We start from the raw sequence: 25206 nt of genomic DNA, 5'->3' as shown, positions 1-25206 counted from the left end.
GCAAAGGGTCCAAGAGCTGGTCTGCCTCAAGATAAGAACTTAACTGCCGGTTAATAATGCCTTCAAGGATCTTACTGAGAAGAGGCAGGAGGGAAATAGGTCTATAGTTTCCTAGGGAGGTTGGATCCGCCAAGGTTTTTTTTTAAATCGGGCGTACATGGGCTTCCTTCCCTATTGGAGGGATCGTGCCCGTGAGGATTGACAGGTTGAAAATATCTGTGATTGATTGGACACAGCTGGAAGCCAGCAGCGTCATAATCCTGGGGGGACAGATGTCACTCAGAGAGCCCGACTTGGCTGTCCTTAAGCCTTTCATGACCTCCTCATTTGTAATTAGTGAGAAACTGCATAAGGAGCAAGCTGCAGTTTCAACCGTCCTTTCTAACAAATTTTGCACTCCCTCATGGGGAGGGTCAGGCATGGGGAAGTTCTCATAGATTTTATAAATTTTATTGTGGTGAAAGAAGTACGCTAGGTAGTCACAGAGCTCCTGGAACTCCACTGTTGCCCGGCTACATTCTGTAGGGGCTACAAACTCCTTTACTATCCCAAACAGAGCTTTGGAGGTGTTGGGAGCGCTCTCTATCTGGGTCGTAATAAACATCCGCTTGGCTTCTTTCATTTTTAAGTTGTATTTGGCCAGCGCCTGTCTATACGACAAACGAACAGACACCGAGCACATCAACAAGTTTGACTGAAACTCCTTTTTTATCACAGGCAGGAGAGGAAGACAACCCAGGAGGGGCAAAACAAAAAGATCTTCCACAAACAAGAAGTGTGACTCAACCAAGGAGAAAGAAATAGATAATGACAATCAATTGGTCATCAACATTTCGGATTACAAGTTTAGCAATCAAGAATTAAAACTACTACAAAAAGGAACATCCTTCATACCAGCTATCAAATCAAACTTATTGGAGTTGGAAACAAGTACGTTCAAGCTTACCAAAAAATTGAGATTACGACACTATTTTGACAACATTGTTAGCCCTCAAGGCGAGAAAGAACCGGACCCATTGATGGGCTTAAAAGTTCCCAGCACATTTCAAGCTCCAATGAGCCACAAAACCATTAACTTGTTTGAACAGCTTATCAAAAAGGATTTGATGTCAATCAATTACCAAAAAATCACCCATAAGAATGTCACTCAGAAAGAATTTGACCGATTAAGATCCATTGCAAACAATGAAGCTATAACTTGCATTAAAGCAGACAAAGGCGGCGCCTTAGTCGTCATGAACTCATCTATGTACCATCAAAAACTGAATGAACATGTCTCAGATGAAATGACTTATTTGAAACTACCTGCAATCCTACTCAACAGTTTTCTACTGTTTTTAGAGACATTGTGGATAAAGCTTTAACACAGGACATCATTAATCAAAGAACTAGAAGTTTTCTTTTATCCACACACCCTAGGAGCCCTTCGATCTATGCTATGCCAAAAATTCATAAAAACTTAATGGACCTACCGATACGTCCGATAGTATCAACTCACGGACGTATTCATGAGCCGGTAGGACAGTACCTGGATCGCAAACTTCAACCGTCAGTTCAATCTTTGGCAAGTTACATTCGTGACACCACGGACTTTCTATGTAAATTACAAAAAATAGACATAAACCCAAACGAACAATTGTGGATGTGCACTGCAGATGTGAGTGCACTGTACACATCAATCCCACACCTAGGAGGTATCAAGGCTATGGAACAGGCCATCTTGAAGCTTGATTTGGATGAACCGTCAAAAATATTTTTCATGGAATTAGTAATGTTTACGTTGTACCAAAGTTATTTTAAACATCAAGATGACTGGTATTTGCAATTAGTTGGCACAAGTATGGGAAATTGCGCAGCACCAGTCTATGCGAACATTTACATGGGAGAATTTGAGCATGTCAACATATGGTCCAATCCTGATTGGAGTAAAAATCTCAAAATGTATGTGCGTTTCATTGACGATTTATTCATACTTTGGAAGGACACGAGAGAAAAGTTTAGAACAAGCTCTGATTACCTTGAATACAATTAATGAACGCATCAGATTCACATGGAACATAGATGCGAAATCTATCACTTTTTTGGATGTTAAAATCACACTGAAGGACAATCAAATACACACGGATATATTCCGTAAACCCACGGATCGGAACAACATTTTACATGATACAAGTTTTCATCAGGCATCCCTAAAAAAACATTTACCCAAGTCTCAAATGTTGAGAGTCAAACGTATCACATCAGACAACACAGTCGCCGGAATAAGAGTAAATGAAATGATGGACAGGTTTCGCAAAGGAGGATACCCTAATCAAATACTGGAAACTGCAAAATCTCAAGTCGAACCATTCAATCGTCTAGAAAGTTTACAAAAATCTAGAGAAAAATCTAAAAGCAACCGAATGGTTGTGGTTTCTAAATTCTCAAACGTGAGCACCACATTTAGGAACATAGTACTGAAACACTGGCCGTTATTACAATTGGAAACAGATTTCAAAGACATGTTTAAATCTCAACCTTTATTTGCTTATACAAGAGGGAAAAACTTGTGAGAAATCCTCAAACAACCCAGATTCATCAACAGAGAATCACGAGGTACGAGGCCTTGCAAAAACTGCAATAATTGCCACAACATTATCTTGGGTAATATGGTAATTCATCCGATTCAAGGCAACCAAATAGCTATAAATGTGACAGCTACCTGCGACACCAGCAATGTGGTGAACCTTTTGAAATGTCCTTGTGGCAAAACATACATCAGTAAGACTGAGCGAAAAATCAAAACACGTCTAAACGAGCATAAATCAAACATTCGCACAAAGAATCAAAAGTCGACAGTTGCGATCCATTTTCATGAAATGAATCACAACATCTCTCAACTAAAATACATGATTTTGGAAATAATTGAAAAAATTGAGGGGAGAGACAATAACATGTACTTACTCCAAAGAGAAAATTATTGGATATATAGACTTAAATCCATGAAACCATTTGGTTTAAATGAACAGATCGAATTTTCTTGTTATCTTTAACACTGTATGATATCCCTAAATGGGATCATTTGTTCTGAACTGTTTGATTACTGCCGTACCATGTGCTTATATTTCACTAACACTATTTGTTATTTAATGTTCTTTGTTACTGTTTTACCTTCTGTGTTAATCACATTTCACCTTATTTTACTTTTTTCGTTTCTACCACCTTCACCAACAGTCCTCTGTCTACCTCTTTTGTTTACTTTCACACTGCCGATCACGTGATCGACATACCTGTTTGGTTTATAACAGCCGCGTTAGTTCGGCGTCTTCAACACACTAACCGCCCAGCGTTTGAATCATCAGGAATTCACATACTATCTGCAGCTTAATCTAACCCCTGCCTTCTAGCATAAGTAATCTTTATGGACTCCACTGCATGCATTTTGCACAGAGCCCAACACTACTATCACGAACTTGCTTTCTTTTTTAAGATTTTCACGGAAGCAGCATGCGCCCATTAATTATTAGCCGCACTTTAAACCATCGCGTAGTTAAGTTGTAATCGTTATGTTCCAACTTGTGTTGAATAACGTAACTTTTTCACTCTGACTCTCCTATCACTAGTTGCATAACGGTTTTATCGTTAACACGAACTTTTAAACAGCATGTTATACCTTCCTTTAGTGCACTATTTTCTTTTCGAACCATTGCGAGGTGACCCTTGACATATGACGATTTGATGTAGTAAAAAGAGTATAGTTTAGAGCTTTGTCTTAACAAATAGGAGGAAATTATAAGCATGTTTCATGTCATCTTTTTTAGATGCCCCCAGATGAAGGGCAGTGGCCCGAAATGCATTGGAGCAGGAGGAAATAAATTGTGGATGTTGAAAGCTAAAACTTTATTAACCACGTTATGTATGTGAAGAAACATATGACAATGATGATAATCAATTAAAAAGCTTTATGAACTTGAATCATCCGATCAAGATTGATTTAATTAACATTGGAAGGAGGAATAGCACCTCTGACGTTCGTGTGCCCCAAGGGATGCCATCAATTTTCAATTGACAGCACACTTCCTTATTGATTCCACATAGAATAGGGCCACTCTGGACCACTGTAGGTGCCTGCATAGCAAAGTGAAGGAGCCTGCATGCCACTGAACATCAAGAGTTAGGGCAGTTGTGCGACACAGCAGACACATTTGACTCTCCTGAAAGATTAACAACCCTGTCGTAGGGGAGCACTGCAATTTCATCCAGGTCAGGTTTTGCACTTGACATCACTTTGAAAAGGTCCTAAGGTTCGTGTTATTCATGCCCCTGATGGTCAGTAGACAACATGTCCCCAAAAACATTAAATGTGGACAATGTACTTTTGCTTCCCTAAATATAGTTCACTGTGTCGGGCTGCCTTGGTCCCTACTTCTATCATTCAAGATACAAAGTGCCCATGGTCTGCGAGCCATAAACTCTGATAAATGTATACAATTGCATTGTTCTAAATTGAAAAAGTGTGATAAAGGATGGACATATAATCACAGTATGCTTTCTTGTTTTCTACATTCTCCAAAGTAATTAGAAAACTTGTGAAAAAACATGAACCTTGCATCTTAATGCACCAAGCAAACAAGGATTGGAGGGTAAAAAAGGAAGCATAAATTAAATGTTCACAGTGACATTCCTAAACCTCAAAATGCAAATAGACTGTTCAGATAAATGTATATAGAAATAGTTCTAAAAAGCTCAAGGCACTAATATTAGTCAATGGTTGCAGTAGATTGGGACCTATACGCAATTTGATGATGACCATGATGGAGCATCGGTCCAATACATCAACCAGGTCTGTTCATGCCACAGATTTTACCTACTGACTTTAGTCCTTTAAGTCCTAATCCACCACAGGAGTAAATATCTAAAGGCCCTATGGCCTCAGAGGAAGCAGTTAGAGACTCACAGGTTGTTAGGCTGAGGCAAAGCAGTATCCAGTCCAGGACCAGTTTCCACTGGTCAGTTGCACAAAATGTTTGTTGTTTGTAGGTTTGTAGAGCAGTACTTCGGAGCTGGTCTCAGGTCACAAAAAGTAGATCCAGTCCTCTTCTGTTCATATTCAGGTCCGCAAGTGCTCTGAAGAGGGAGACTGGGGGTGCCATATTTAAGCCTAACTCAATCTAATGGGTGGGAATCACTCCTGTGCATGCTACAAACAATTAGATAAAAGTTCTTTGGACCAAATTTACCCAGTTTGGGATTTTCAAGATAGCATAAGTCTTTGGCCACCCTAAACTTGAGGGCGAGGGCTGAGTGGGAAGTATCTTATGTTAATTCTAGTGTCCTCCCAAATCTAAAATCCAGTTTTAGGCAGCTAATGTACCCCAATAAACCCAGAGACAGAAGTCTGGGAGGACAAAAACAGGGGAATGCAGCAACCAGGCAGTGGATACACAAGAATTGTCTATGCATCCTGTTTTCACCCTTTGAAGTGCTCCCCAAGTGTTATACATAAAACCCAGAGACAGAATTCTGGTGTAAGCCAAAAACAGGAACTTCCAGTAACCAAACAGTGGATATCCCAGAATTGTCTTGGCATCCTGTTTTTGCCCTTTGAAGTGTGCCTTAAATGGTATATGTAAAACCCAGCTGACCTACCAAGCAGTATTACATACTCAAGCAGTATTTGACAATGCAACATCAAAAAAGATGCTTACAGGGCGGCTTGGCGAGCAGCCGACAAGATGGCTGCGTGCTAAGAAAGCTCCAGTGACGAGGTGCCCCTTCATACAAATCCGGACACTTATCCTGCACTTTATCGAGAGGCCGGGGCTCCCGCAGCTGTCCGTGACAGAGCTGCATTGATCGCTGCGATTCGGATCTAAATCTGACTGCTGGAGCCTAAGTCGGCCGCAAACGTAGAACGGCGGCCTGCTCCCGCAAAGGAAGCCGGGGTCTCGAGTGGCCCACTTGCCCGGACGGGCTCCGGGAGAGACGCCGGGAGGAAGACGGCGGCGGGGCCGACCCAGACCTGTCTGCAGAGAGGGGGGGCTTGTGAGCTCCCGTATACTCCAGTAGATTGAAGAGGCCAGCTGGAGGAAAAACGAGACCTGAAGGCCAGGTACAGGAGGCTGAGAAGCCGAAGTGGGTGTGAGACCAGGGCCTGTACAAAACAGCACGCACCGGGCTACAATAATACAGAGGTTCGGAGGGGGACGGAGACTCGGCCGGGGTGTCTGGACCGCGGCAGGTTGCGCGACCCCTGCCCCCCTCCCCCACCGGACCGTACCACAGAGAAAACATAGAGGGCCTGCCGTACTGACATTGGACTCCTCAGCTGGTCCTCCCAACAGACCACGATTGTTACACAGTGCTTCCCCCCCGGCACATGGCCTCGGTAGACGAGATTCCTGACTCTTGTGGCTCATACCGCCACTACCAATAGAGAGGCCTGGACCCCCATCAACGATCGCCCGGGGACTGTGGTGACCCTCCCCCAGGCGGCGACGGACACGGTCTCGCCTCCCCCGGCTCCTCCCCAACATCGGCAGGCACATAAAGAGCCCCGTGAGGAGCGGGACACAGCCCCATTAAAGACTGACACGCATTGCGACGTCGCTGGCTGGTCTCACCAACGCTGAGACAAGCGCCATTACGCTGCAGTCCCCATTGCTGATCCAGAGGTACACCATGTTAGGCCCCCAGAAATCAAAATACGCAAGGCAGATTGGATAAATATGCCTACTCAAAAGACTTTCCCCCACTGTCGGAGGGGAAAAACCAACCAGGCGGAGCGCAAGGGGATGATGCAGTGACTAAAAAGAAAGTAACTCTGGAGGACATAATGGCGGCGCTGGCCAACGTGCAGACCACAGTGGGTTCCATTTCCACAGAGGTATCGCTTGTCCGTGCTGATTTTCAGAAAATTACAACCAGGGTTGTGGAGGTGGAGCGGACCACAAAGACCTTAACCAGCGACACAGCAATCTTGAAGAAGACCGTTTCACGCCTAGAATCGGAGAACAAAATACTGACCGATAAGCTGGATGACCAGGAAGGACGCTCACGCAGGAACAACGTCCGCATTTTGGGCATCCCGGAGAGTGAAGGTACCCAGGCTATGGACCTCTATGTGGAAGACTGTATAAAAATCAGACTGCAACCTAAGGGACTCTCTGTTTTCTTCTCGGTGTAATGGGCCCACAGGGTGCCGGGTGGAAGGGCCAAACCAGGAGCACCCCCCAGACCGGTGCTCGCGCGCCTCTTCAATTTTCGGGACAGAGATGTCATTCTCCAAACGGCACGAGTCTCCCCACCAATTCGCTTACACAACTCGTCGATCTCCTTCTTTCCTGACTACACAGCAGCGGTGGCAAAACGCCATCGCAGTTTCATAGCAGTAAAAAAGGCGTTACGAGACCGGGAGTTGCCCTACTTGATGCTGTTTCCAGCAAGACTGCGAGTTGTAGCTGAAGGGAAGACATTCTTCTTCGAGACCCCAGAGGAGGCCTATGACTGGCTTGAAGGATGGAGAAGGGCAGGCAGACCCAACGGGGAAACAGAGAGCCACACCAACGGACCGACGACAAGGGAGGGGACAGCCAGGACCTCTTTCCGCCAGAACAGGACAACACACAGAGAGTGGACGCGGACGACCTCGGCAATGGCTGAACTAAACCCGAGAAACACGCATTGCAATTAAGACTCCTGTTTAGTAACTGAAATTTTATGTGAGCTGACTCTGGACACTGGACAAAAGCGGGCCCAGCGGGCCCAGGAGGGGCTACATTCTCTCTGGACATCATACCCCCTACACGCAAGTACACATTTGTGGGTTGGGATGGAGCACTCTGCTATGTTGGGGTGGTGGACAGTTCAAAGTCCGTCGGGCAGGGAGGCAGGGAGTGGGGGTAAATTTTGGGATTGGGAAGCTCAGATTTTCTGTTTGTTGGTTCTAGTTTACATCGGAACAGGCCTTGAAACATGGTTTTTAGCGCAAGTCAGATCAGTACATGACATAATAGAGTCGCATTTTCCAAATGGCACCCCACACTTCAATGGTGACATTCACGCCTAACACTAGTGCCCAGGCAGAGGGCCCGATGGTCCCCGTAACACCGCTCACACTGCTCACGTGGATCGTCCACGGACTAGGAGATAAAATTAAAAGAGGATTAGTATTACGAGGCCTAAAGCGTCAGAGCCCTACACTGGTACTTCTACAGAAGACCCACCTCACGGGCGTGGCATGTAAGGCAATGGATAGATGGGGGTTCAAAATGGTGGTACACTCTGAATTCTCCAATGGGTCTAGAGGTACAGGCATTCTGCTGCGAAAGAATTCCCCCTTTATGGTCTTACAGACTAAGCACGATGATCAGGGTAGGTTTGCGGCAATACATGGGCAGTGGGAGGGCAGACTAATTAATGTGGTATCGGTGTATGTCCCCCCGGCGTTGCAGGCGGTAGCACTCCCGGCCCTTAGTGAATTTCTGCTGTCCCTGCCCGGTGGGGACATCCTCATTGGCGGAGACTTTAACGCCACAATGGACCCCAGCGTGGACAGACACCCAGTGAGGGCCTTGACATCCGGGGTCTCCCGCCTACAGGGCTTTGTTGAGGCATTGGGGTTGGTGGACGTATGGAGGTATAAACACCCAGCAACAAAACAATACACCTTTTACTCCACAGCACACAACAGTTTATCTAGGATAGATTACTTCCTGGCCTCAATGTCCAGTCTCCCATGCGTAGATCACATTACCATTGGACCTAGGGGGATCTCTGACCACTCCCCAATAGTTTTAACATACTCCTCGCACCACAATTCCCACAAACGACAGATAAGGAAGGAACTTCATAGGACCACAAAGCATTTCTTCGCTGAGAACGTAGCCTCAGTCAGTTCTCCTGCCATACTGTGGGAGGCCTATAAAACGGTTCTCCGGGGGCAGGCAATTGCATCCATCACTGGATACAAACGCATGAAGCATCAAGATCTCGTGACACTAGAACAGGAGTTACAAGCAACAGACACTGACTACACGACTAATCCAACACCCGAAACGGCACACGCTCTTCATCTCAAACAACAGCAATACAGGGAACACCTTTGGCAAGACACAATCAACGCCCTCACAGCCACCAAACATAAAATCTATGATGTGGGTGATAAGGCGGGGAAGCTGCTGGCCTGGCTCGACAGGAGAAAGCGGGGAGCAAGGACTATAACACAACTACAAACAACTGAGGGTCGTCTCACATCAGACCTGGGGAAAATAGTGGATGCACTGGCTGACCATTTCCGAGCGATATATACTTCGCCCTCGGACACTGCGGAAGCTGGGGCCGACAATTTTTTACGAAGCATGGAACTGACTGGCCTTGAGCCAGAGGCGACCATAGAGCTTGAAGCGGACCTTACAATTGATGAAGTATGTGCAGCGGTTAAATCATTGCAATCGGGAAAGGCTCTGGGTCCCAACGGGATCCCACTGGAGCTCTACAAAGTTATGGCGAGCACTCTCTACCCCCATCTACCTAATATGTATAACGACTGTCTGGGATGGGGTATACTGCCTTGGAACCAGAGAGTGGCTACGATTGTGGCGATTTTGAAACCAGGGAAGCCCCCGTCGGAATGTCTGTCATACCGCCCCATATCACTGCTCAATGCGGAATCCAAAATATTAGCCAAAGTGATCGCTAACAGACTACAAGCGCATCTGCCCAACTTAATACACCCGGACCAGTCCAGCTTTATGCCTAATAGAAACACTGCGCTCAATCTTAGACGCCTACATAATGCACTAGCACGGGATCATGTCCTGTCGGAGCCATCGGCTGTCCTTTCCTTGGACGCCAAAATGGCCTTTGACATGGTGGAGTGGACCTACCTCTTCACAGTTCTTCCACGCCTGGGTTTCGGTCCGAAATTCTGCGCTTGGATCCGGCTCCTTTACACAGATCCAGTGGCATGTGTTGCAGCGAATGGTCGACTCTCAGGCGCTATACCATTGGCAAGGAGGACTCGACAGGGATGCCCTCTATTGCCGCTTCTTTTTGCACTAGTGTTGGAACCCTTGGCAGTGCGCCTTAGGGAGACCCCTTTTCTGCGGGGTATAACATGGACAGAGGGCTGGGAAGACCGTATATCCCTTTACGCAGACAACATCCTGGTATACCTCACAGACCCGACGAGCGATCTGCCAATCCTGTTTGAGATCTGTGATGCCTTCGGGGCAGTTTCGGGCTATACCATTAACTGGGCTAAGTCAGTACTGTATTTGCTTAAGGGGCCGGAGCCTCAGCTTCCCCCTCACTGCCCGTTGGGAATATCCCAGGAATCGTTTAAGTACCTGGGCATACATATAACGAAAGACCATGCAGCCTTCTTCTCCAATAATCTGGTGCCCCCCCCTGGAGTGACTGCGCAGAGATGTGGCACACTGGGAATCACTACCCCTAACACTGCTTGGGAAGGCTGCTTTGTTCAAAATGATGGCTCTGCCCCGTTTTTATATGCACTTGAAAACACGCCGTTTCCGGTACCTTTGCGATATTTTCAACAGTTAGCGGCACTGGTGTCCACACTCCTTTGGGGCAATAAGCCTGCACGCATTGCACAAGCTAAACTGCACCACAGCTGGAACGACGGTGGCATAGCACTCCCTAACATACACCTTTACTACTGGGCAGCACACCTCAAAGTCATAAACCAGTGGATACACGCCCCGCACGCCGACCCTGCCTATAAGGCAGATAGGGCGCAGCTGGGAACAGACAGTATGCTAGCTGCCTTATATACCAAAAGACGGGTGATGAAACTGGAAGGCCCAACAAAGCACACAGTCATGCTGTGGCATACAGCACAGGCACATTTGGGGTGGAGGGAGACCATCACCAATCCCACTCCTCTTTGGGACACGAAACAGCTTGGGTCACTTAGGAACAGCAGAGGCTTTGAGCACTGGGCCAGCATAGGCATTTCCTTAGTTGGTGACCTATGGGACAAGGGGACGGTCATCCCGTTTGATCAGCTGCAAAGACAGTACGAGCTTGCACCTATGGAGACATTCCGTTACATACAAATTAGATATGCACTCCTCACAGTATTACCACAGAGTGTAGACATACCCAAAGCTTCTCCCTTAGAAGACAGGTTACAGATTATATGCCTAAACGTGCGACTTCATTCACATACCGTAAGTTGATTAATAACCAACTGGACCCCACGACAGCCTTGAAGGATAAGTGGGCGGCTGACGTTGGTGCCATGGATGAGGCAGAATGGCAGGCGGCGCTTGACTCACCCAGGAAGGTGGGAATCCCGGCCGGACTACGGCTCGTCCAGCTTAAAATCTTACATCGCGCATATCTCACTAGACATACACTTCACAAAATAGGCAGGGCACAACATCCGTATTGCCTAAGGGGATGTGGAAATGAGGGCTCCTTTTTCCATACGATCTGGGATTGCCCAGTACTAACTGATTTTTGGCGCAAGGTCCTCCGAACAATGTCCCAGACTCTAAATGTTTCCTTATTGCCTGGACCACGAAGAGACCTCCTCAATGTTTGGGAGCCCAATGACTTATCGCGACATGGGCAAACATGGGCGACACTAGGCCTCATGGTAGCCAAGCGTTATGTGGCGCAGAAGTGGGGAGCAGCTGATTTGCCTTCGTTGGAGGCTTGGTGTAGAGACATGGGGCCCGATTCACAGAATGAACTTAAGACTAAATCCTAAACTTACTACTATTTGGTATTCACAGAATGCACTTACTACTTTCGGGATTCACAGAGTGAACTTACTACTTTCGGTATTCACAGAATAGATTTAAGACTACTAACTTTACGTCCGCACTCAGGCTGTAAATTCCGGCCCGGAGGCGGAGCTTTCGGCCCGGAGGCGGAGCTTGCGGCTTGGAGGCGGAGCTTCCGGCCCGGAGGTGGAGATTTTAGCCACGGCTAAATCCCCACCTCTGAGCCGGAAGCTCCGCCTCCAAGCCACAAGCTCCGCCTCCGGGCCGGAAGCTCCGCCTCCGGGCCGGAATTTACAGCCCGAGTGCGGACGTAAAGTTAGTAGTTTTAAATCTATTCTGTGAATACCGAAAGTAGTAAGTTCATTCTGTGAATCCCGAAAGTAGTAAGTTCACTCTGTGAATCCCGAAAGTAGTAAGTGCATTCTGTGAATACCAAATAGTAGTAAGTTTAGGATTTAGTCTTAAGTTCATTCTGTGAATCGGGCCCATGGACACTACCATGATCACTGAAAGAACTGTTTAAGTAAATCGGAAGTTCCCCCGAAAGTGGACTAAAATATTGACTGCATGGAATACTTACAGGGGGGATATCTATGACCCCGTTCCTGAATCTGATGATGACAGCTCAGATGATGAGTCCAGGGATGACCGCTGAGATGGAATGGGCGATGTGTAATTGGGTTTGTTTTGTGATAAAGGTGGGAGGGGCGGGAGATGTTGAGATGTTTTGTATCGCTGGCTTGCTAATTATTGTAACTCTAGTATTCATAACTGCACACTGGCTTTCCTATGATTGTTTTAATATTAATAAACAGTTTTCAAAACAAACAAAAAAAGATGCTTACAGGCCTCACCTTGCAAAATCTATGAGATTCAGGGGAGTCATCTCTGCTCATTCAACCCAACCATATCAGTCAAAGCTACAGCTAGTGGGAGGAAATGTACACCTATTCAAATGCTAATCACTGGGTAGGGGAGATGGAAAGCAAATGCTAATTAAAATACAAGAAATTTTGGAAGGGCTAAGGTACCCTTCTAAAAGTTACTTTTCCTTAGGATTAGTTAAAAAACTGACTTTACAATTGAATTTGATTCATAATAATTATTAAAAACTGTTGTTCAATTATTTTCTAGCTTGTCCCATTCCTGATATATAGCATTAGGTTTTTAATCTGTATTCTGGTTTTCTACATTGTGAAAATTTGTTTTTGGGTGATAGTCAGGTAAAGACTTGTTAGCATTAAATTCTACTTTTAAATACCATGAACCCTTCCTTCTGGTCACGACGCTGACATAGGGGTGACTAATTAATATTGAAAAAGGTGGTTGTGACCTGTCCCAAGGGTATATTTTAATAGGGCGAATTCCTGCAGTGAGGCTACAATGGAAGACCTGATGCCACGTTTTACACTTCCACTGTGGTGGATGGATCAGTAGGTGCTACAGTTTATTAGTGATATTTAACCTACAGGCCCTGGGTACAAATTGTACCATATATTAGGGACGTATAGAAAAGTTAAATATGCCAGTTAGCAGAATGACAATTTTGGCCATGTTTAAAAGGGGATCAGGCACGTTACCACTGGTTAGCAGCGATAAAGTGTGCAGCATTCCACAGCCAGCAAAAACAGTCAAAGCATAAATCTAGAGGTTCACCACAGAAAAGATGATCATTTCCTACAAGTATGTTGTAATAAACATTGCATTAAAATCTTCACCTGGCTCCCAACAGCGGCATTTTCCACCAATGCATTCACTGAGCATGTTCATCAGAAGAACCACCTCTGCTTTAGCCACGGTGCTGAGGACACATCGTAACCAGGAAAAGACTTTATCATTGCCAGCCTTCCCGTTGACAAACTGTGGGCTCATGACCAATCATATTTTCAATATATCCGTCTATTCCCATTTGCTCTAGCATTGCACAAGATGGGGGTCGGGTGTGGATGCTGACGCAGACAGTTGAAGTGTATTGATTGCTTTCCTGTGGCTGGAAGTTGGAGTATGCACTTAATGCAGCAAGTTACAATATAACACAATTTAAAAAACTGTAAACTTTTATTTTGTCTAATCCGGGGAAAGAATAAGTGCAGATGAAGGAAATGTGTAGAGTTCTCGCACACCAAAGATGAGAAATTGCAGACAAACATGAGAAGCCTTATGAGACACGAATGAAATAAGCCTTGTGCGTGCAATGCTCACAAAAATTAGATGCAGTGTTTTTGTTGGAAAGAAATGCTTTAGAAATCTTAAAACATGACGTGAGTGAAACAGATACAAAAAGCTTAATGTGTGAGTTTGTAATAAAAGCAAGATGTAGTGTGTGTGTCAAGTGTACCAACCCCCAGATTCATCATTGTCCTCTTCTGCGAGTCCTTAATAGCGATTATTAAGGAATCGCTATTAAAGACTCGCAAAACGGGATTCATGTAGAAATCGCAATATTATTTGCGATTTCTACAGCTTCCTTATGAATGGGGAGTCATTCCTTATTTGCGATTAGCAATTTGCTAATCGCAAATAAGGTTGCGATTTCAAGGGTGCCAGGGGTGTCCAAAGGACACCCTGTAGCACCCCTGAAATGTAAATGTAAACTGATGTTGCGCACACACATGTCCAGAGGACATGTGTGTGTGTAACATACAACTTAGAAAAATGCACTAAAGTGCGTTTTTCTAAGTTTTCGCTATTTACCACGAAGTCAGACTTCGCGGTAAATAGCGGCCAAAAATAGCGATTTCACAATTCTAAAATGGTTCATGAATTGCATTTAAGGAATCTCAAATAGAGATTCCTTAAATGCAATTCCTCGCAATGTAGCGATTTCGCAATTTGCGATTTTTGCATTTGGGGTGAAGAATCCCAAATGCAAAAATTGCGCTCGCAAAGGGCCAGATTCTCAGAATCTGGCCCTTTGCGAGCCGATTTTCCGTTGATGAATCTGCCTGCAAGTTCTCAAATGTGGCACAGGCTTGGGCGTTTGAGTGATGCTCAGTGTTAGACCTGGCAACTTGGCTTGGGCCTCCCGTCCATTTTCTGCTGTTGCCTCGTGTGTTTTTGCTGGTTATAGATGCTTTGGGCACAGTGTCACTTCTATTCTGTGCCACAGTTCAAGTGATCCCTATGGTAAATTGATGTATTGATTAGTGATTCCATGATTGGTTGGTTTGGTTTACTTGTCAGACCCTAGTACAGTGCACTGAGTGTACGCAGGGCTTGTAACCCAAATCTGCTGGTGGGCGTGCAGCACTCGTTGTGCCACCCACAGAAGCAGCCTGTAAAAGAGTGTCTCAGGTCTGCCAGTACAGAGACTGATTGCAGTCTGGTACTGCCATGTTGACTGGGCAAGTGCACCCACTTGCCAGTCCCTAAACCATCCCTTTTCTGCATATTAGTCACCCCTATGGTAGGTCCAAGGGCATGGTGCATTGCAGGTAAAAGGTAGGACATGCCCGGATGTGTGTGGCATGTCCTAATAGTGAATTACAGCCATTTTCATTTTTCAGTATTACAAGGCTTCCTGTTCCCCATAGGCCGGAATGGGTAGTTTGGGTGGGCAACGAAATTCGTTTTATTTATTTTTATCGGTACTTACCTCTAATGGTCCATATCCCCCATTTTACAACCCCCCACCCTGACCCTCCCCTGCCTGACGTCACCGCCCCAGTATAACGCCCGGCACGGGCCGTGCCTGCTCTGAGATAAGCCTGTCTGCTCCTGCCAAGCTACCAAGGGGGTGAGCAGGGGTTATTTTAGAAGCGTACTCCTTATCCTGACTAGATGCAAGGGTCCCTATTTGGTCAAAGGTACCTACCTCTGCCAACTAGAGACCCCCAAATCTATCACTCAGTTATTCAACAAAGGCTTCTTTCGAACCAGAAAATGATTAAATTCTTAGAATCATTTGAAGCGTCCTGGTCTCAATTAGTTGTTTTTTTAGAGGTACTCTAATGTTGATACCAGTTATGGAAAGTTGGCACAAAGTACAGTCTGAATGTGTATTACTACAAAAACATTGAAAGCACTGTACCACTTAAACACTGAGGGGCACATTTCTACCTTTTGATGCAATGCAGCACAACAACTAAAGTAGCTGCCCTGCGCCATTAGGAGAAAGTAGAACAGCACTATGTCTACTAAGATACAGTGCCTACTTTGTTTCTCCCTATGCTGGTGCACTTTTGGCTGCCTTGTTCCAATGCACGCATCCTTGTAGTAGAGTGCAAAGATGTGTATCGTCAAGCAATGGTTTTGTAGTGGAAGGCAGACCTTCCAGTACAAAATACTATGCTTTGACATACTTTAACACTTTTAAACATGCATGCATGCTCTAAAGTGCAGTACACATTCAAGGTTTGAAATGTTTAGAAAACAGAAAACGTTTTCAAACTTAACACCTGCCTTGAAGAAACATACATTTTGGCATGAAGGCCTGTCTACCTTTTTTTTTTTTAGGAGTTTGGGCATTGCACCAAAATGTGGATGGCTGCATGGGAATGTTCATGTACAACCCATGGATTGCTTTACATTAGACAACTTTACATTTCAAATGCGAATTTGTGTTGTAGATTAAATCCCAACACAACACTTTGCTCTAGGTTTGCACTTTTGTGATGCAGACCTGGTGAAAAGTGTTTGCAAATTTTCCTTGAGTCTATACTGTGTGGAGCCTATCACTTAGTGTGTTTAATTAATTTTTTTTAACTGACTAACATTCACAGTGCTTTTTCTCACAGGCTTTTTCTCACAGGCTGGAACATCATGGGTTTATAAACACACAAGTAACTAGTCCCCAGTGCACCAAGCAGTTTTACACACAGATGTCTGAAGTAATCATATTAACCAACTACGTTTTCCTTGCAGAACAATGCATTTCCAATAGATTAGTTTATCTTGCATTTATTTTTCACATAAGGTGTCTGTAATTATATTTTACATACAGTTTTTGCCCACGTCAGGGTCAACGGGTTTATGTGGTGGAAAGGACCTAATTATGCAGCAATAAAAAGCAAATTATGCAGCATTTTTTGTGATGTGTTGTTTCATCATTCTGACAGTTCATACACATCTTAAAACTGTCTGGGCAGACGTTTCACCTCATTGGTACCAGTTAATGGCCAGACACAGGAATAAGCAGCTTAAAGCTGACCAGTAAACCTTTGCAAAGGACTTTTCACTGCAGGGTTATTTATGTTGCTGCCTGTTAAGTAACTTATGATCTGTTTGAGCTAGAAGCAACATTTGTTGTTAAACTCTGAAGATTATGCAGCCGATGATGGATTATGTGCCAAATACATAATTTTACCAAAAATGCATCAGCTGCAAAACGACATTATTCCAGTGGCGCTGCTCATGGTTTACTATTAAACAAGATACTAGTAATGACATTAGCTGGCCCATGCATGTATGTACAAAAGATTAGTACCATACGGTATAACTGCACTTGTCAAAACTGGGTATGCTCAGTCTTATGTAAAATGCGGTAACCATCAGGTATCCCATCATGAATTCTAAAAGCAGCAAAATAAATATCTGAACATGTAAGAAAACATAGAACAGTAAAAACAGCTAGCAAAGGGTAAGAACGCAGTAAAGATTCAAGACAAAAGCCCTGGAGTCCTACGACATGGTATTCAATCAGCTTCGGACTGGCAAGACAAGCAGTCCGCCAGGGGCCGATGGGGCTGTAGTTGAGGCCCATTGGTGGGTCTTTTTCTGGTGGCTTCTCGGTTTCCACTGCAAGGGGACACCATCAAAGACTGAAGTTAAAACCTTTGTATACAGTAAATGAGCCTGACCTACTGCACATTAAGGTCAGGCTGTCGCACTGTGAGAGGCAGAATGGAAATGGGCTGCTCTGGCTGTCACAGTATGGGGTATGCCTGCCCCCTAGCTCCTTCTACGTGTGGTAGTGGACTCAAGGAACTGCTGATGGAAAGTCATTAGCACTTGCTTTTCACCGTTCTCGTGAAGAGATGAGGACTAGAGGGGTTGGTGAGGGCCAGCAAGGAGGCTCTTCATTTCATGTTGTCTGCCTCCCCTGCATGGAACAGGCATTTCCATGAAAATTAGTCTGTACTGTCTTCCTTTGCCTGCCGTAAAACCAGGTTTAAGTCCCAGCGTCAACTCAACTTCTTGTGGTTCTGAGCACATAACTAATCTACACGAGCCCAAAAAATAAGTCTGACCGTCTGTAATCTTATTAAGTGTTCATGCAAAGCACTCCAACGCCTCTGGGCCAATTTTGTGATATATAAAATTGCATGTATTGAAGAAAAGTGATACTATTTCTTGTATTTATTTTTGCATGTACATACTAGCTTCATTTCGTTTTTTGGAAATTTAAACGTGATTTTAGCCATAAAACAAAGACACACAGATACTCATTTCACCAGTCCTGGAGCATTGGAGGGTCTCTCTTAGGTACTGTAAAATAGTAATACCTAAAATCCCAGAGTGAGTGTAAAAGGCAGTCTAGATCTGTGCCATTAACTGTTTCCCAACTGACATTAATCAACACATACATAGCAAACATGGATAGAAAATCAATTAAACAGGAATTCCTAGTCTTTTTCATAATTCTGAGCTTCCAAAGTATATTTTTTCCATTGGAATGGTAATTTCCAATATAAGTACTGGCCCCATAAGCTTTAGAATACTTTAACTACTGCACATGTTTGCCAATACTTAGTTCCATGATCGTAGCCAAGTAGTTTATTGCAAAAGGTTGCCATCTGCGAATGTGGGCCACTTTTCTTTTGGCTAGCCGGGCTTAAGTGTGGAGAAGCGTGTGTGGAGTGTGTGGAGAAGCGTGGCTCAGTGGTTAGAGGCGGCAGACCCGGATGCTGAGATCGGCCGTGGCCTCGGCGGGTCTCGGGCTCAAAAATTCCACGGACTCGACAATTCGCATCTGGTGCCTTCTCGACTCACGGGGTCACACTCTGCGACTCTGGGCAATAGCTTGCTTAATCTCCACTACGGCCCCTCGCGGCGGGATGCCTGGCTTTCACCTTGTGGATACCCTGCCGGGGCATCTCACAGGGGAATACCAGGACGGGTTCCCTAAGCAAGCGCCTTGATACCTTCGGGTGATACGTGTGCTATATAAGTCGCAATACATTTACATTTACTTAACTATTATTTCAATCCAACCCGGCATTCAATGGTGAGGTGTTTCTGGGAGCGAGGCAACTCATTCATGCAAGTCCACTTCTGGCTTTGCCCTACTTGCATATGGGTCAGTTGCTCAGGTATCAAAGATCTTGCATAGGAGTCTCTTATTATCACTTTGTGAAAAGAGCCATACTGAATGTAAGTAAGCAATGAACATGCTTCATTAAAGGTTTTTAAATGTTTTTTGGCTATGGGCTCCTCATTTTTTTAAATCAGAATATGTTTATGAAATATTTCATAAAGCAGAAAAAAAAGAACTTTAAAATTGGTGTAAAAAGATCACTGGATCGATAAATACATCTATATTCATATAGGTGAAAAGCCAGCAAAGTGATTTATTTGTATCCACATCTCTACCCCCACCGCCATTGTAGTCACAATCAGGGTTCCCATGCAATGTATGTACTCAAAAAGGAGTGAAGTTTAAGCAGGAACTGCATCACTGTCTCTGTTCAAACTTCAGGGGCCAGATGTACGAAATTCTGTTATTGATTTTCCTAAATAGCAAAGCCTAAGAAATTGCTATTTAGGAAATGCAAAATGGAATGTACAAAAATAGAGATTTCCTAATACCGATTCCTATAGAGTAGGAATCACTAACAGAAAATCGCTAATTAGAAAATGCTTATCCATATGTTCAGATGGACCTAGCCCATAGGTACAGAAGGTTTGACATTTCAAAATTTGTCATTTCCTATTGGGCCCATGGTCCTAAGGCCACCCTTGATGCATCGCAAAAAAAAGTGGTGCACATATAAAGCACACACCTTAATATCATATGGTTACCATCGACTTGGAGTCGATGGTAATAGCATTTCCTAAATCTCCATTTCACATTTAGGAAATGATTTGTACACGTGCTTAGAAATTCGCAAATAGGAAATCACTATTTGCGATTTCTTATTTAGGCAATCACAAAATGCAATTTCTACTGGGTGGAAATAAAATTTTGCGATTCCCTATCTGCCTTTGTACATATGGAAAGGCAATTTACACATTTCTTATATGACCAAAATTGCGTTTCGGTCCATTCAGAAATGCTAAGTCCATTAGCACATCTTGCCCTAAATGTTGTTCAATTGTACATGGCTACACACCAACAATAATCACAGTGGTTATGCTGGCAACTGGAGTCGGTTTAAGAAATTTATAAGAAGGCTGAAATATACCTGTGTCCTGAATTTATAAGTGTAAGGAATGAGTGAATTCTTTACCTTCTACCGTGTAAGGGCATCGCCTCCACAATGTTTAATTAAAAATAGTCTCCAGTAATGCAAATATTCCTAAACGTAAGGGTGGGAGATGGTTTAAATGAGGTGCAATATAGTCTGTCCATTTATTCTAGTAGATTTAGCCTTGTGTGCATCACTCAATATAATTATGTACTCTAACTTGTTTTTAAGCCCTACTTACAACTTTAAGTTGGTGAGCAAGTAAAATCTAACTTCATACCACCTCCCGGCTGGATTTCTCAACGTGGGCAGTCGTAGGTGGCCGCTACCACGCGTGTTGAGAAAACTTCTGTTCATGTTGAGGAAGCTAGCTCAAGCAGAACATATACTCAAGTGACAGAAAGAAGCAGTGCCCTCTTGCGCTGTGCATGGTGCCTTTCAAGCTGATTTTCCAGTGCAGGATAAACACCCGGTGCTAAAAATCAGCGTGAACGGCGCAACCTTACGCACTACACCGCTTGCGGAACTCCGAGTAGTGTAGCAAAGTTTTCCATGAATTCTGCCCAAGCCTAATTTCCTGGTGCTGTTCGTATGAGCATGGCAATACAATGGGCAAACTGCTTAACTGTCAAAGTAAACATAAGCGAAATAGGCGTCTGACACACATGTGGTGGGTGCCACTTGTATGACCCCCCAAAGGAATGGTAAATGCATTTGCCATCTGTTATGCTTCACTTGATGCAAATTCCCAGCTTTGGACAGTGGAAGAAATAAGCAAAGATGTCTCCGCTACCCAGCAACTAGGGCTAACTCCTGATAAACCCAATAAAATAGAGAGTAACACCTCAAACCAAAGGGACAATACTAGAATAAGTGCGAAATAAACCATAAGAAAGAGATATCATGCACATGCCTCATTGCTGAGGGTGTGATCCAGGTGTAATTAAGTTCCCAACATATGGTATAGAATATTCCCCAAAACAGAGCCTGTTTCCTCTGTGTAGCAAACTGGCATTTTAATTTAAAATTTGGACCATTTTGAAAAGAAGTATAGAATCCATGAATTGTTGTGCCTGGTGAAACACAGTTCAAGGTACACAACTGTAACTAGAATTACAGTGGATATTGCGAGAAATAATTTCTTTTAACCTATAGAAAATATATATTTATTTTAGTCCTGAAGAAGGGTTGAAATGTATTGACAAAGCTTTGAGACATTATCTCCCTACACTGGACTTTCTCATATAATGTTCAATGATATAAACAGTAGAGATGTACACACAGATTGATTCATCTTACATGCATCTTCCTCTTTTCTTGTTATGTGTAGTACATGTTTTTATAAGTATGTATGTGATGGATTTTAGAAAAATATTATGCATGTTATTTCTATCAGATTAAAGTCATACATTCTTTTCTAGTACTTTGTATTCACATTTGCTATTGTTTGGGTTAAGGTTATGTATGTGAACTTGGGGATATCGCATTGATTTGGATTAGAGGTAATTATAATATTTAACATACACTGAGTATTTATAGGTTTGGTTTTAACTGCTGATCAGTGAAATACCCTTGACCAGCCCATTATCACTGACAAGAATGCAGGTGCCATCACCCACCGTGGAGTGGTGTGGCTCACTGGTTAGAGGCGGCAGACCCGGAAGCAGAGAACGGCCCGGGACCAGGGTTCAATTCCCGACGCGGCAGGGTCGTGGACCAGGGTCAGCGGACACGACAATTCTCACCTCGGTGCCTACTCTAACCAGGGATCACACTTGGCAACTCTGGGCATTAAGCTTGCCTCATCTCTACAACAGCCCCCCACAGACGCCGGGGATGCCTGGTTTCACCTTGGAGATACCCAGAAGGGACCATCTCACAAGGAAAGCCAGGACGGGTTCCCCAGCGGTCTCCAGCGCCGGGACGCTTACGGGCAGCTGTGCGCTTTACAAGTCCAACACATTTACATTTACATTGCTGTCAGACTGCCTCAAGCACTACTGAATTTATACAGTGAAGCTTGAGAAACAGGGTACCTCCTGAAGGACTTAGAGGAGACTCATATTGTAACCATTGTGAAAACAGACCAATCTACACACACACATGCTTCTCTTACACACTAGTCTCAGTGATCAATAGCAAAACTAAAATACTGCCCGCAATTCTTGCGATTCAGAGCAACTTTATCCTACACATGTCAGCTAGACAAAATATATGAAGCTTTTAAGGAGCCTACTCTGAAACATCTTCACCGGCTTCCTGTGAAACAAATTCTCCTTGTTCAAGCTTCTTTGTCTCGTTCATAAATCTTTGCTTGGCAAAGATCCACTTTTTCTTCGAGAGAGACTTATATCTTACTTACCCAGTTGGAACATCAGATCTAAGGATCAACTCTTGCTATGTCCCCACTGTATTTTTACACTGAAGTACGACAGTAGGTCATTTTCCTATCTTGCTCTTCATCAGTGGAACAAGCTTTCTATATCTCTTCCTGCTCAAACTTCAACAGTTTAAAAAACTCTTAAAGGCCTGGTTATTTTAATAAGTTCCTGCCTAGAACTGCTTGAAGCACTTAGATACTCTTTCGGGAATGAGTCGTCCAAGCTATATCAAATCCAGTTACCATATCATAACATAACAATGCACAGGCTGTGGCTGAAAGGCACAATGCTCTTGTCGTAGCTTGCACAATGCACTTGCTCGGGCTGAATAGCTACAGCAACCACTGGAAATTCTACTCATAGATTTTGATAAGGCTTTCAATTGTGTATCTTGGACACATATGTTTTTCTTGTTTAAGCATCTACGCTGCTGACCTCAATAGACCACATGTATGGGTAAGGGTAGAGGGGGCTCTGCCTGCAACATTCGAACTTGTGAGGGGTACACAGTAGGGATGCCCTTTGTTACCCAGTGTTATTTGTGTTGGTACACTTACTCCTGACAGAGTTTCAGATCGTTTTACACCTATGAGAGTCGGTATTCATCCATGCTGGCATCCTCCTAATATATGAAAGAAGGCCCCAAATTGTTGGACTAATCATTATGGACATCCTAAACACGTTTGGGCAATACTAATGACCCTTAATTAATTGGTACACAAAAATATTAGAACCCAGAAGCTAACCAGGATGAATTATGGAAATGGCCCATCAGGTTGGACTGACAGTGGTGGCCATGGGATTTCAATCTTAAGGAATTCATATTTGCACTACTACCACTTTGACCAAATCTGAGTATGTTACATCCTTGCAGACTGCAGTGCGAGGCGACCTGCAGTTCTGGTCCCACTTGCCTCTATCTTTGTTGGGAGTGCTGAGCTGCCCAAAAATATTACCCTCCCAAAACTACTCTATGCAGTACATAATTCTCCATACTCTACACCCAAAGTGGCAGTGCACTATTTATGTGGGGTGGGAGGTGCCACCACGTGACTCTCACAAAATGCTGCAAGTCAACATAAGATGGAGGATAGTGATGAATGACTTGAAGTCATACTATAGGGCCTCCCAGCTACTGGTACTTACTGGCTGGATCTACTATCCCACTGATGACCCAGCCTATAGACTTGAGCAATGGGCAATGGCTAACCACTCCACAACATTGCTGTGGCTAAACTGCTACTGTCTACGCCCCTTTTGACTCTGCCAGTTCTGAAAATCTGGAAAACATCAGTAAACAACCTCCAGTGGGATGGTAGACTTATGGGGGAAACCATCGTATGGCACAGCACCCTCCTGCCATAGGTCTTGCCATTTGATGTGTTTCAGGACTGGGATTCCTTCGAAGCCAATTCTCTCAGCCGCATTGTTGACAGCACCGGTATCAGAACATCCAAAGAACTTCAACAAGAATTTTGGCTGAAGAGATTATAGTTATTTTGTTTAATACTTGAAACTGAAACATGCACTTCAGTATTATTTGCCAACTTTCAAAGAATATACTCCCTTAGTGGCAAAACTGACTATGGTTCGCCTTCCCAATTTGGTCTGCATATCGATTACATAGAAGTCCATAGTAATCAATACACCTGATTCCTTACCGCCACTGAGAGCAAAATGGGAGTGTGTTTGATTATGTTGAATAGGCAGTGGTCCTAACTGATCCACGTCAATCAGCGATACCTATATCATATTTGTTTAACCCCACTTCAGCTATAGTGAATGAACAGGGAAATATAACTATGCATTTAGGGTATCCTTCTAGTACAAACTCTATGATACACTACACAGAACTTTGCACAAATGCACAAATGTATGTGCAGCATTAGGCAGCCTGTTTGCTGAGGGTAGAGAACAGGAGCATAATTTCTTTTTAGATATGGTTTTGCTATGCTCTCGTCTCCTAGTGAAAAAAGCACAGCAGCTGTGTTTGGTGTGCTGCATTGTGCTACTTTTTAATAAATCTTTCCCATATTTTATGAAATGGAAGCCAATATTTTCTAGTGGGGAATGGTTTAAGGCAGTAGCTGGTGCAGCTCCTCTAAATCAGATACATGGGACTGATTAAAGAAAGTAAACGTACACTTTGTGTAAGTTTATGTTTTTCTGATACTCAGTTTACGAGAGACTTCCCAGTTGCGGCCGAGAACTTCACACTTTAAAAAACATAGGCCTGTCTTATCTTTTTATATGCAGAGTTGTCCGCGGTCTTGAACTTACTAATAACTACTAATTACTCCACAAAAGAGTAAACTCACACAAAAGTATACGTTTACCTTTGTGAATGATGCTGATGATCTTTGAGTTCCTTGTGAAGGCATTGGTTTTGGCACCAAAAGCAATGGATGGGACAAACCTGAAAATTGTGGCTGCAGAGGGTGCTTCAGCTAAATTTGATGCTCTGCCCTGTCCAAGGTTTTACCTTCAATGTACTCACTTTTTTAGAAGTCAAAAAAATCGAGTGGGGGAAGTCTGGTAGCTGTCACCAGGTAGGGCTCTACAAAGGGAGACACCTATACTATGAACCAGTTTTCAGCACAGCCAACATCTCTAAATAGATCAATTCTAGTTGTCTTGCCTGCCTAGGGTTAAACCATCCTGAGCAAGCCCAGGCACCTTGTTGAGTTCCTTTGATTGAATAAAAAATTAATAAGACCCACTTTTCTTCAACTGCTGGGAATGTTC

Source organism: Lissotriton helveticus, chromosome 2_1 (genome assembly GCF_964261635.1).
Source record: "Lissotriton helveticus chromosome 2_1, aLisHel1.1, whole genome shotgun sequence".
NCBI classification, from domain to species: domain Eukaryota; kingdom Metazoa; phylum Chordata; class Amphibia; order Caudata; family Salamandridae; genus Lissotriton; species Lissotriton helveticus.
This window is presented reverse-complemented; position numbering follows the sequence as displayed.